This window comes from Colossoma macropomum, unplaced genomic scaffold (genome assembly GCF_904425465.1).
Source record: "Colossoma macropomum unplaced genomic scaffold, Colossoma_macropomum, whole genome shotgun sequence".
In the NCBI taxonomy this organism is placed as follows: domain Eukaryota; kingdom Metazoa; phylum Chordata; class Actinopteri; order Characiformes; family Serrasalmidae; genus Colossoma; species Colossoma macropomum.
Genome location: NW_023494795.1, coordinates 6,641,724 through 6,654,716, shown reverse-complemented (window position 1 = coordinate 6,654,716; position 12,993 = coordinate 6,641,724).

Here is a 12,993-nt window from a genome sequence, read left to right as displayed (position 1 = left end):
TGTTGGATGATTAGTTCTGAAAACGCCACTCAAACTCATCCCAAAAGTATTGGTTGGTGGTTTATCACTCCAGAGAACGCAGTTCCACTGCTCCACAGCTCAATGCTGGGGGGCTTCATACCCCTTTAGCCTATGCTTGACATTGGACATGGTGATCTTAGGCTCATGTGCAGCTGCTCCAGAGCATCCTGTTCTCTTGTCAATGCTTTTCTATGGAGATTATACAAACTGTGTGTGCATTTGAACTCCCGTGTCATCAGTAAATGCACTTTAATGCAGCTAAATTCACTAATAAGGAAGGGTGTCCACAAACCTATAGTGTATGACATGTATACACACTCACACACACTTTCTAAACTGCTTATCCTTCTGGGTTGTGGGGGGTGCTGGAGCCTATCCCAGCAGTCACTGGGTTGAAGGCAGGAAACACCCTGGACAGGTTGCCAGTCCATTCCACGGCAAATACACAGACATATACAATCACGCTCTCACACCTAGGGCCAATTTAGCATGGCCTGACTGCATGTCTTTGGACTGTGGGAGGAAACCCACGCAGACATGAGGAGAACATACAGACTCCACACAGAAAGGACCCTGGTTGCCCGTCCAGGGAATCGATCCCAGGCCCTTCTTGCTGTGAGATGAAAGCACTACCCACTGTGCCACGTTGCCAAATAACTATCTGTTGTAATCAGCTGTATTCCTTAGATGAGGACGGCAGAGATTAATTTAAACAATGCTGGAATATTCCTTTTAGCAGTTCAAGCTTATTCAAGAGCTTCTGAAATAGAGATCTTTAGATTTAGCCTAGACAGTCTGTGACGATTCAGGGGCTCGGAACGATTCTACAGTAGAAGAGGCATGTCAGTGTCACTCCTCAAGTCTATTTAGAGTGAGTGAAACCTTACAGATCTCTCTCTTGAAGTGGATCTCTAAGCCTGGCTCTCTGTGTGCCGTTACGCCTGGCGGTAATCATCTTCTCTCCTCTCGAGAAGACAAAAAGCACCTGACAAAAATAAATAAATAAATAAATAAAATGTAAAAAAAAGTGCTCATATTCATTCTCTCCAGAGTGCCAAAGAAGATTTGAAAGGCAATTACAGTCTACAGGAATCCGCACTAGCCAAGAGGAGGGCCTGTTTCTGCCAGATAAGGGGAATATCTGTGAACACATAGAGCAGGTTTCAGTATGGCAGCCTGCTAAGACCTCCAGGAAAGGGGATTGCACAGGTTCATGTTAACGGGACACACGGTGGCCCCCCCTCCATAGTGTTTTCATTCTCCCTTTGTGTTTAGCACGTTTCACCATGCACATACGAGAAGCTGTACTAGAGATACATTATCCTGCAACTACATGTAATATAATAATACAGTATGTCTCAGATTCACTGGCCGAGAGGTGACCCGACTCCTAGATGTGTTGAAGAATCGACTCTTTTGGAGTCGACTCCCCATCCAGAAGGAAGAAGCTATCCACTATGCAATTAGCGGTGACACTTTATTTTGAGAGGTCCTTTTTAGATGAAACAAACACTCAACAGACTTTGAGTAACATGTTGAAAACATATGAGGGTTAGGATTAGGTTTTGGGTTGAGGCTAAAATTAGGGTTGGGATTAGGGCCAGAGTGAGGGTTAGGTTTTGGGTAAGGTTGGGAAAGTTTAGGTTCTGTGTAATGGAAGTTACATATTAACAATACATCTACTTAGTGTAAGTAATGAATCAACAGAACATCTACAAGATATTTACTTCAGTGTATTCAGACACTGCACTACAGCTACTTTACTGATATGTTGTTGATGTGTTACTGATAATCTGTTAAGAGTTTATTAATCATCTACAAAGGACCACTCCAAATAAAGTCTTACCCAATTAGCATCCTGTGTTGGCAAAGGAGACCAAATAAACGTACCTTCTTGAAAGAGTTCATATAGACAGATTTATCTAGATCTGTATTGAGTTCTAGATCAAGTGTTGTTAGCATAATAATACAGTATTGGATTCCAAGATAATTTCTACTCACACAAACATACACCATTTACGGCAACATGTATACATTTAACATTTTCGCTAACACTTTCTATGAATGTCACCTTTGTAAGCATCTATAAACACATTCATAACATGTTATAATGCATTCATAAGACATTATAAACATAGCTATAAATATTTATGAAAATGCATTATACGTTATAGCCATGTTTATTATGCATTATGAATTGCTAATATAATACATTATAAGTACTGATCATAACAAATTATAAGAGCTCATAAGTCGTATTTGTCTGCTCTAAGTAAAGTGAAGCGTACTGTACTAAAGCCTCCTCCAGTGTTCAGAGTGAGGCTTCAAGTTGAAGTATTTACTGAAGGATTTACTGAAACACTAAAACATCACAATAAAGCACATTACAGGCTTCAAATGTCAGAGTTTAAACTAGAGCTGCCATCAGTGTTTTACCCAATGTGGGAAAGTCAATGTACACCACCGTTAGCTTGGTATTTGTCTTTACGCTCTCCAAGCTGGGACTGACTTCTTTGGCACTGACAGTATAACATGTTATTAACACTATTTATAATGCATTATATTAACAATTCATAATGTATAATAAACATGGCTATGAAGTGTAATTCAGTGTAATTCTTTTTTATATATATTTATAACCATGTTTATAATGCCTTATGAATACATTATAACATGTTATAAATGTGTTTATAGATGCTTACAAAGGTGACATTCATAGAAAGTGTTACCACATTTTCTCTTAAGAGTGTAAAAATATGAGCAAAATTATCAGCACTCATTCTTTAGTTGTTAGCATACATGCTAATAACACTAGCACTGTAGCTTATGAGTTAACGATAGCATTATCTTTATCTTATCTTGTTAACATATCTTGGGCTAACTCTACAACATGGTTATTCTAAAAATAGTGATTGACATATTAAAGTACTCTTCTAGTAAACATTCTCGTACCCTCAGTGGTCTAGTAGTAGTGTTTGTTGGAAGCAGGGAGAACGTTGTTTTTGTAAGACCCATGAACCATAAACCATGTTTCAATTAATGTGTTTTCCCCTTTCTTCCATTATTTATGGTCACCCTACACTGAGGGATGTCAACTTGGCTTCATTTAAGTAGATGCTCAGCAGAGCCACCTGTTTGTCTCTAGCAAGGCTTGTGCATGCGTGTTTTAACAGTGGACATCAGTCAGACACTCGGTCAGTCAATGACCTAGTAAGGGACAGCGACTCTCATAGCAGAAAGGGTTCTTTGAAGAGATGCCATAGAACAGGGGTCAGCAACACGCGGCCCCGGAGTCGCATGCAGCTCTTCAACTGCCCTGTTGTGGCTCCACAGCAGAATTAGATATTTTTTTAGGTAAAAATAAATTAATCCTTACTTGCAGTAAAATACAGCTCTGCTTGTCGTTCAACACAATTTTAACAATAAACAGTCTTAAACGCTGGAGTTAATGTAGAACTGCTAACTCACCCTTTAACCATAAAGATCAGCGCAGACTGCTGGTCACCATAGCAATGCAGACAACAGTCTCGTCCAGCTAGTAGCTCACGAAAAGGCATCGATAATTTGGAGACAAATTGACTTATTTGCGTTCATAAGCACTCAGCTAGTTTGATACGTTTAATCTAAAATGAGAAACTGTCAGTGACACTTAAAAGTCACATAGCTTATATTCTCGTTCAAAAGCTTCTTGTTTGAATTGTCCCATTCCACCTTAAATGGTGCAGCAGTTACATTCAGGTGCCATTTAAGGTGGAACGGGAAAATTCGAACAAGAAGCTGGCGAATGAGAAGTGACTTCAGCCTCATAAAAAAAACAAACATTGAGAGACATTTTACAAAAAACTATTTCACTTTTGCGGAAACGTTTCCTGCTGGAGATGCGAGAAATGCTGCTACAGCTGAGCTAAAGCTTAAAGCAGAGCAAAGTAAGTCTATTTTTTTGTTTATATTAAATTTGTTAGTCAATACATTAACACATACTGAGACATATGTGCAGCCACAATGATAAAATGGACATAAAATATTGAGGTTGGTTTGATTTTTGTTGAAAGAACAAAATGACTCTTCTTAACATTTGGGTTGCGACCACTGCCATATAGAAGAACCCCTTTTGACCTCCTAAATAGTCTTTAATGAACAGTAATTTCATAAAAATTAAACTGTTGTTTCATGTGTTGATGTGAAGAACCTTTTAAAATTTTTAAAGAACCATATAATGTAAAGGTTCTATGCTAATCGCTATTGGTGCAGAACCATACATACACCATACATCCAAAGGAAAACACATTTTCTCACTGTTATTATAATTTTCACAATGTTATTATAATCAATTATATTGGCTGATATTGTCAGCAATCAGAATGTTTAGCTCCTTATAGTGAATGTATCTAGTAAGTGATGTTACCTTCCATTTAAACAGTAAATTACAGGGGACTGTTAAGTGATATCTTAAATGTCTATCATATCTGTGACAACGTTTGCACATCTGTTGAGCTCAAGCAGGACAGGGGTGCTCCACCAGCAGGGCTGAAAACACTGCCCTGGAAAAACCAAGATGAAAGAAAGATAGCACCTTGTTCAGTGGATGCAGACTGTGGAGGTCTGAGGAGTGATGCAATCTATTGCAAGTGACGGGGTTCAGAGCTCAGGGCTAATCTTCTATTGTGTGTGTGTTACGGCCCAGGTAAAGCTGCTGATGCATTACAATGACACGGTACAAGCCGAAAGGAGAGTGGATAGGGAGGACTGGCACATGGGCCCAGCTGCTATGAATATGCATCAAATGTTCACCCAGGAGACGGCCGCACGACAGCATGACAGAACAGCTCTGCTGTAGAAAAACAACCTACTGCAACGTAATGTTCTGACAGCTTAATGTCTGAGGTTGTGACCCTTACACTGACCCCACATATGGCACCTTAGACATGGACATTAACCCTACCATTAATGCTTTTTTAGAGGTTTTGGGGATCTCTTTTAATGCCTTGATCAAATTAACTGAACTAATGGACTATGACTAAAGACATATTATCACTGCTGTCAGAACAGAATGGTAACTTTGCAAAAGAAGGAAAAAAACATTCTTAACTTGTAACGGAGGTCAACGTAACAAGACTTTTCTAAGTAACGTTGGACGATTTCTGTTGGTTGGTTCGTTGTGATATTTTAACACAGAGTGAAGGCTAACTAGAGTTTTTAAGTTACGCAATAAAGTAAAAACATGCCATTGTATATACTGTACATGCCCTGGGCCAAAACTCCTCATGACCTCAATGTGAGTGGGTGGGGCTAAACTGCTGTAGGCTGAATTTTTTAAAAAACTAATTTGTTCTTCTTTCAAAAGGATCCCTTAATATTATATTTTTGGCTTAACTATCCCTTTCATTCATTTTCACTGCAGAGACATAAAAAGGGATTTTGGAAAACTGCTGCAGAATGTATACCATGTACCAGTTACAATAAAACAAAATTCAGGTTATATAACTCTGTGCGACTATGATACTGAACCTAAGCTTTAACCTCTTCAAAGGCCAGGGCCCACTGGTCAGCTCAAAGTTTCATTGCACACTTCAGTAACGCTATATTTGAAGGTTACCTACATAAGTACTGCATAACATATGTATAAGCAGTGAATAACATACTTATGAAGCAGTATTTGAGTATTTATGACCAGATTATGCTAGTAACCGCAAGAGGACATAAGATGTTCTATGAAGTAAGTGTTATTGCTTTGACATGACCTAACGTAATGTACAATTCTATTCATAACAATATTATGAAGCATCATTCCCAAGTACCCTGTGATGGACTGGCGACCTGTCCAGGGTGTATCCTGCCTTCCGCCCAATGACAGCTGGGATAGGCTCCAGCACCCCACCGCAACCCAGTAGGATAAGCAGTTTAGATGATATATGTATGTATGTATCATTCCCAAGTAGTAGAACTTGGATGGTCTAGTTTAGAGGTTTATATCAGTTCTACATAGTTCTATATGAGTTAAAGTACAAAACCCTTATGTCAATACTATGTCATTTATTTCTGCTTATGGTATTTTATGATTACTGGTATAAGCTGTTCATAAGTACTCAAGTATTGCTTTATAAATATGTTATTTGATGCATGTGTTATGATGTCCTTGTGTAGGTAGTCTTAAAATGTTACCCACACTTCTATAACCTAGAAATAGCTCAACTGGTTTGCACTGAAGTTCCTGTAGTAACTGAATAATAAGCTTTAGTATGTGTTAAGTCTGGGATTTTAAGGGGTTAAACTAACAGATAAGCAAACCGTCGGCTCATTGGTTCCCAAACTGCCTCTTGGCCCTCCAGATGCTCAATATTGTCCCTTTATCTCAGAGTTGTGAGTTGGGATGGATCAAAAATGTAGAGCATCTAGGGGCCCTGAGGACTGATTTGGGTACCACAAGTATTGCTATTTAGCTTTAACGTGGAAACAACAAAGCCAGATTATGATAATCAGCAATAATAATATAATAATAATAATAATAATAATAATAATAAGTTGTAGTGTTAGTTTCCTATTTATTTTTTATGTACTAATGACAGATTTAAAGGAGTGGCTCAACTAAATATTCTAACATGGCTAATAGTGAATGGAAGCTAGTAATTTTAGCATTATGTCTCTTGCACACAGCTAATTGATGGCTTTTAAGCAATGCTTTAAAAAGCTGCACTATGTAAGATTTGGAAATTTGGAGACCTCTCTGGTGGAAATGTGTAATTGCATTCAATGTGTAACGTGGGTTGTATCTCAAATTATTTCAGGCTTTACAGGACCGCAGCAATTCACAGACATATTTTCATTTGTTTTTTTCTCTCCTGACTCACTAAAGCTACTTCTTTCAGTTTTAACAAAAAAAAATCGGTAACACTTTCTATGAATGTCACCTTTGTAAGTATCTATAAACACATTTATAACAGGTTATAATGTATTCATAAGGCATTATAAACATAGTTATAAATATTTATAAAAAAGAATTACACTGAATTACACTTTATAGTCATGTTTATTATACATTATGAATTGTTAATATAATGCATTATAAATAGTGTCGATAACATGTTATACTGTCAGTGCCAAAGAAGTCAGTCCCAGCTTGGAGAGCGTAAAGTAAAGTAAAATACCAAGCTAACGGTGGTGAACATTACCTTTCCCACATTGGGTAAAACACTGATGCAGCTCTAGTTTAAACTCTGACATTTGAAGCCTGTAATGAGCTTTACTGTGAATGTTTTAGTGTTTCAGTAAATCCTTCAGTAAATACTTCAACTTGAAGCCTCACTCTGAACACTGGAGGAGGCTTTAGTACAGTACGCTTCACTTTACTTAGAGCGGACAAATACCACTTATGAGCTCTTATAATTTGTTATGATCAGTACTTATAATGTATTATGTTAACAATTCATAATGCATAATAAGCATGGCTATAACATATAATGCATTTTTATAAATATTTATCGCCATGTTTATAATGCCTTATGAATGCATTATAACATGTTATGAATGTGTTTATAGATGCTTACAAAGGTGACATTCATAGAAAGTGTTACCAAAAAATCTTACATGGTGCTGCTTTAAAGTAGAAAGGCTTGTTCTTGTCAGTCAAAACATGCCAGTTTCTGATGCCCTTTTGAGTGAATATAGACTAAACCTGGTGGTGATTTTCACTGATTAATATGTTTTATTAGTCATTTTTGTTTTGACAGATTTTAGAATATGACCCCGAAGCCAGTCCATTCTTTTAAATTAAACACAAGAATGGATAAAACCTCAACTAGAGCTGAAGTGCTGTACTCAACTACAGAGAGCAGTGTCCTGATTTCACTGTGCTTCACCCAGAGCTGCTCTGAATTCTGCTAGCTGATGCTTTTGTACTTTTCCCCACAGCAGAACCTGTGAAGTGAGATAAAACGGACACTAAGTCCTCCTTTAAGCTGCTGCCGTACTTTGCTTTTAGCCTCCGATTGTCACCAGTGGAACTGAATAGAGATGGAAAATAAACCAAATACAGCTGGAAACTATCACAGGCCTCAATCACGGGCTTTTCTTAGTTCAGAAGGTTCAGTCATTCTTTTACGAGTCACTTTTCTGTATGTATCTTTGTGCACAGAGAGACAGAGAGCACTGCTGTCTTCATGGACAGGAGAACAGGAACTGTTTTCATGGTTAAATGGCTCTTCTCTACAATGGAGAACTGTTACAGTTCTTTAAATAACTTTTTAAATAAATGGTTCTATATAGCACCAAAAAGGGTTCCACTATTTTTAAGTCAAAAAACCTATTTGGGACCGTATAGATCACTTTTTGCTAAATGTGTGGGCCTGTTAACTGGTGATTAAGAAGTACTTCGTCACAGTTCCACTACCATGATAAACGAGAGAGAGTCGCCGCTCCACAGTTTCAGTCTCCATTTCCCACTTTAGCCGAGCGCGCTAACGTTATTCCTCCTAATAAACAGACACACGTTCAGCTCTGTCTCCTCATTATTCACCACCATCACTGTAATATTGTATCTGGACAGTTTTATCAAACACCCGAAGGTATTAAGAGGGGGCGGTGGAGATCGAGTCTGCAGCATCCAAGTTCTTAAAAACACTGTTTAAAAACAACTCACGATTTTCAGTGTGGATACATGTAGCGTAATTATGCTACTATAGTGAACTGTGCTGCCTATCAATGCATAAAACAATAGAAACAGACGGTTAAACATAAGGTGAGATGCTCTGAGTTTATCTTAAAGTTAAGAAAATATTTAGGATATTTTGGCAACTTAGGATGTTTCTGTAAAACCATTTTCTTATCTGGAAATAAGATAAGATTAGAGACTTAAGAACTGTTCTGTAATGGCTTCTGTCCTTAATTTCGGTCTTAACTGAGGTTACCATGACAACAAAGCAGATATGATCTCAGACTTAAGAATTTTCTGTAAAATGGCCCCAGGATCTTTTCTGACCTTCTTTCTACTGTAAAAAGACTTACAGTGTTTGTTGCTAAGAAATTCTATGTTTGTCTCATCTGACCGTGAAACATGGCTCCATCAAAATTCCAGAAAATCCAATGCTGTTCAGGAAACTCCACATGCTGATATTTACAGTTTGATAACAACAGAGATTTTGTTTATGCAAGCTTTGCAAAAAATGTCCGGCATGTAAGCAGCATCTAACTCCTGCAATTCTTCGATTGTGACTGTTGATAAATGAATCATATTGATTTATCAGTCTACTCAGGCTTTAGCAGAGCTCAGCAACGCTGAGATTAATAACTGATCACATTGATTTATCAGTCTACTCAGGCTTTAGCAGAGCTCAGTAACACTGAGATTAATAACTGATCACATTGATTTATCAGTCTACTCAGGCTTTAGCAGAGCTCAGTAACACTGAGGTTAATAACTGATCACATTGATTTATCAGTCTACTCAGGCTTTAGCAGAGCTCAGTAACACTGAGATTAATAACCGATCACATTGATTTATCAGTCTACTCAGGCTTTAGCAGAGCTCAGTTACACTGAGATTAATAACTGATCACATTGATTTATCAGTCTACTCAGGCTTTAGCAGAGCTCAGTTACACTGAGATTAATAACTGATCATCACATTGATTGATCAGTCTACTCAGGCTTTAGCAGAGCTCAGTAACACTGAGATTAATAACTGATCACATTGATTTATCAGTCTACTCAGACTTTAGCAGAGCTCAGTAACACTGAGATTAATAACTGATCACATTGATTTATCAGTCTACTCAGGCTTTAGCAAGGACTTTTAAACTAACAGGGACTTTTTTTAGCAGGAAATTCTGTATACATATGAATACATATTCCTTATACTGCTATTCTGTTACATCCCAATCTCGATCTTCTAGCATTAAATGTTGGATCAGCTACCTTATCTATTATTATTAGGCATGTCACAATCATTACAAAACCATCTTGTCACAATTATTTGAGCTGACCATGATTATTTGACACAGTTGATAACATTTATAATCATATATTTACATTGCAATAAATAGTTTTTTACAATAAGTTCTAAATGATGACTTGTGCTATGACCCTATAAGAGGGTAGCAGTGAGTAACGGTTGTTTATTTGAGCTTAAGCTGTGTCTGTCTTCAGTTGAGAGCTACTAATTATTGACAGCAAGGAAGCGTGACAGCTAATAAGTCAGCCAGTTTGGTCACTTTGCTTGTAATTTTATAGCTGTATGAACAACGAATAGAGACCGTATATTGCAATTATTTATATGCTGAAATTGCTGAAATGTCATACTTGTGACAGGCCAACCATGATACATACATCAATAAAACAACAAGCATTTTGACCTTGGTTGATCTCATACTTCTGCTATCCATACTGAACCTGTCACAGGGGAGACCAGTATTTTCAGATTTTTATAGCCACTGCCTGATTTATGAAGGTCAACAGCATTTCGTCTCATTTCATTTGTGTATAGGACACAATCTTTCTCATGCTGATGGATGACTAGAGGGGTTTGACCTGCATATAACTTAAAAAAATACCCCAGTGAAATATAATGGATGACCACTTGACATGAGTATGCTCAAAGAAGATGAATGGAAATGTGTGTCAATTAGATTTTTTTCCCAAGAATGTATAGGGTTGCCAATAATTATGACAGGTTTTTGGGGAAAAAAAGTCTTTTTTTGAGGATGTTTCTACAAAGGAACTGTCCCACTTTGCTGCCTTCACTTGGCCATAATATGGATTTCTAGTAAGGTAGTCATAGGCATGCAGCAACGCTCAGGATGACTCCGTGATAAGACACGATAACATAAACATGCTCGCCCTTTCCACCACAGACACATCACCTCTTGTGTCACAGCTCCCTCTGCTGTCAATGAGCTCTGGGAACATAAACATATACCAGTGCAGTGTGTTGGGGCATGACTGGGTGTGGAGAAAGTCTCCTCCAAAGAAGGCCCCCAGTTAAAAATAAATAAAAAAAAATATATTAAAATTAAAATTCATAGTTTCTTTTACCTTGTGGTTACTTTAACCTTTATCTGACTTGGATTTTACATGAAAATTCTTTAGCTTTAAGAGACCCTATGCCTTAATTATGTTTATTTTATTAAAACCAATGATTGATCACTTCATTTTGTCACTATCAAAACAATCATAACACTACTAAAACTTGACCAAATGTTTCGGGAGTGACATTTTGAGCAGAACTCCAAAACACTAGCCAGTACATGACTAGCACACACAGCTTTGAACACACATACAATCATAATATTTTTCATTAAAACACAAAAAGGGGTACTTAATTGTATAAAATACTTGTGTCAGTAGTAACAATTGTTTATGTTACACATTTATATATCGCTGTTATCAGAAAAAAAAAACTTGTATCTCCAAAATGGTAACTTTACAGGAGAAGGAAAAACCATGCTTTACTTTTAATGTAAGTCAATGGAACCAGACTTTTTCCAAGTCATTTTGGGTCGTTTCTTTTGGTCCATTCTTCATGAAATTTACAAACAATATAAAGAACAACAGGTATTTTCAAATTATGTAAAAAACTGAAAAACGACAAAAAGAGAGATACGATATTTTGATAAAAAAAAAAAATAAAAATGAGGAGCAAATGCTGCAGGCAAATATGTATGTGTATATATATATATATAGTCACACACAAACCGAACAAAAACGTTATATATAATTACTGAAAAGATTTTACTGAAACCTCACAAAAAACAGAGGATCATGAAACTAGAAATCCTACTTTAGCATCTTGTGTGACCACTTACCTGCAGCATTCGCCCCTGATTTTTTACTTTTTTTTTTATCAAACTACTGCAGTATGGCAGCCACACCAATACACACATTCACTGGACAGAAAAAAACAAGCTTTTTTGTGACCACACTGTCTACTTGCATCTACTTACAAATTTTTTTGTTACTGAACTATGTAGATAAATTCGTTTATCTGTGTAAGAAGAAAATAAAATGCAGAGGGACAGAGAAAAATAGATAAGGCAGAAATATGACAGATGGCTGTTTTGGAGGGCCAAGATCATCACCAGCTATCAGAGGTGACCAATCCTAGTCCTGTTGATCTACCACACTTCACAAATTAGCTCCAACCCTGATTTAACACACCTGATTCAGGTTGTGAAGGCCTTCAGAGGAATCTGAATATTACGGGTTAAAGCTAAACGCTCCTGGGTGGTACATCTCCACGACTAGGTATAGGCACCTCTGAGCCACATCACTGCTCTAAAAATGGCCTTTTACTGGCCTTTTACTGGCATCTGCTGGGCGTATAATAAACTGCATGACAGTTAAGACACCACTATTAGACGCACAGTAAATCTACTATTGAGACACACTGTTATTGTCTGGTTCTTTAGTAAGTCTACATTACAGAAACCAGGCCATTTCATAATTTTCATAGTTTTGGCAAGTTTTACCAACTGCTTACAATGTTTTTGATGTTTTTCACCTTAACAAGCAAAAAATATTCATTTACAGGGTCATGTGGACTTCATTTATGATCATTATTGATAATTAATAATAAAATATATGCATTGATAATTAATAATAAAATACATGGGTACAATTTATCATTTTGGATCCATAAGTGTTCTGTGCTCTGGTCCATCATCTGAATCTCCAGTCCTGGTTTACTTTTACAAACAGAGCAGTGAGTTGTCTTGAGAGCTGTAGTGTGAGTGACTGTCGTTCTGGCATACAGGGAAACTTTTATATTTATATTTTCTGGTTCTTGATGGGGCGTATGAGCATATATTTACAAATATATTTAAGAAAAAATACAGTTAATAACGTGAAACATAAAATGTTTTCTATAAAATACAATACAAAACAGTTCTGTATTGTTTTCAATTGAATACAGGTCAAACAGAATTTACTAACATTTACATTGCTTACTTTTTTATATGCATTTCACATATGATCCCATTTTTT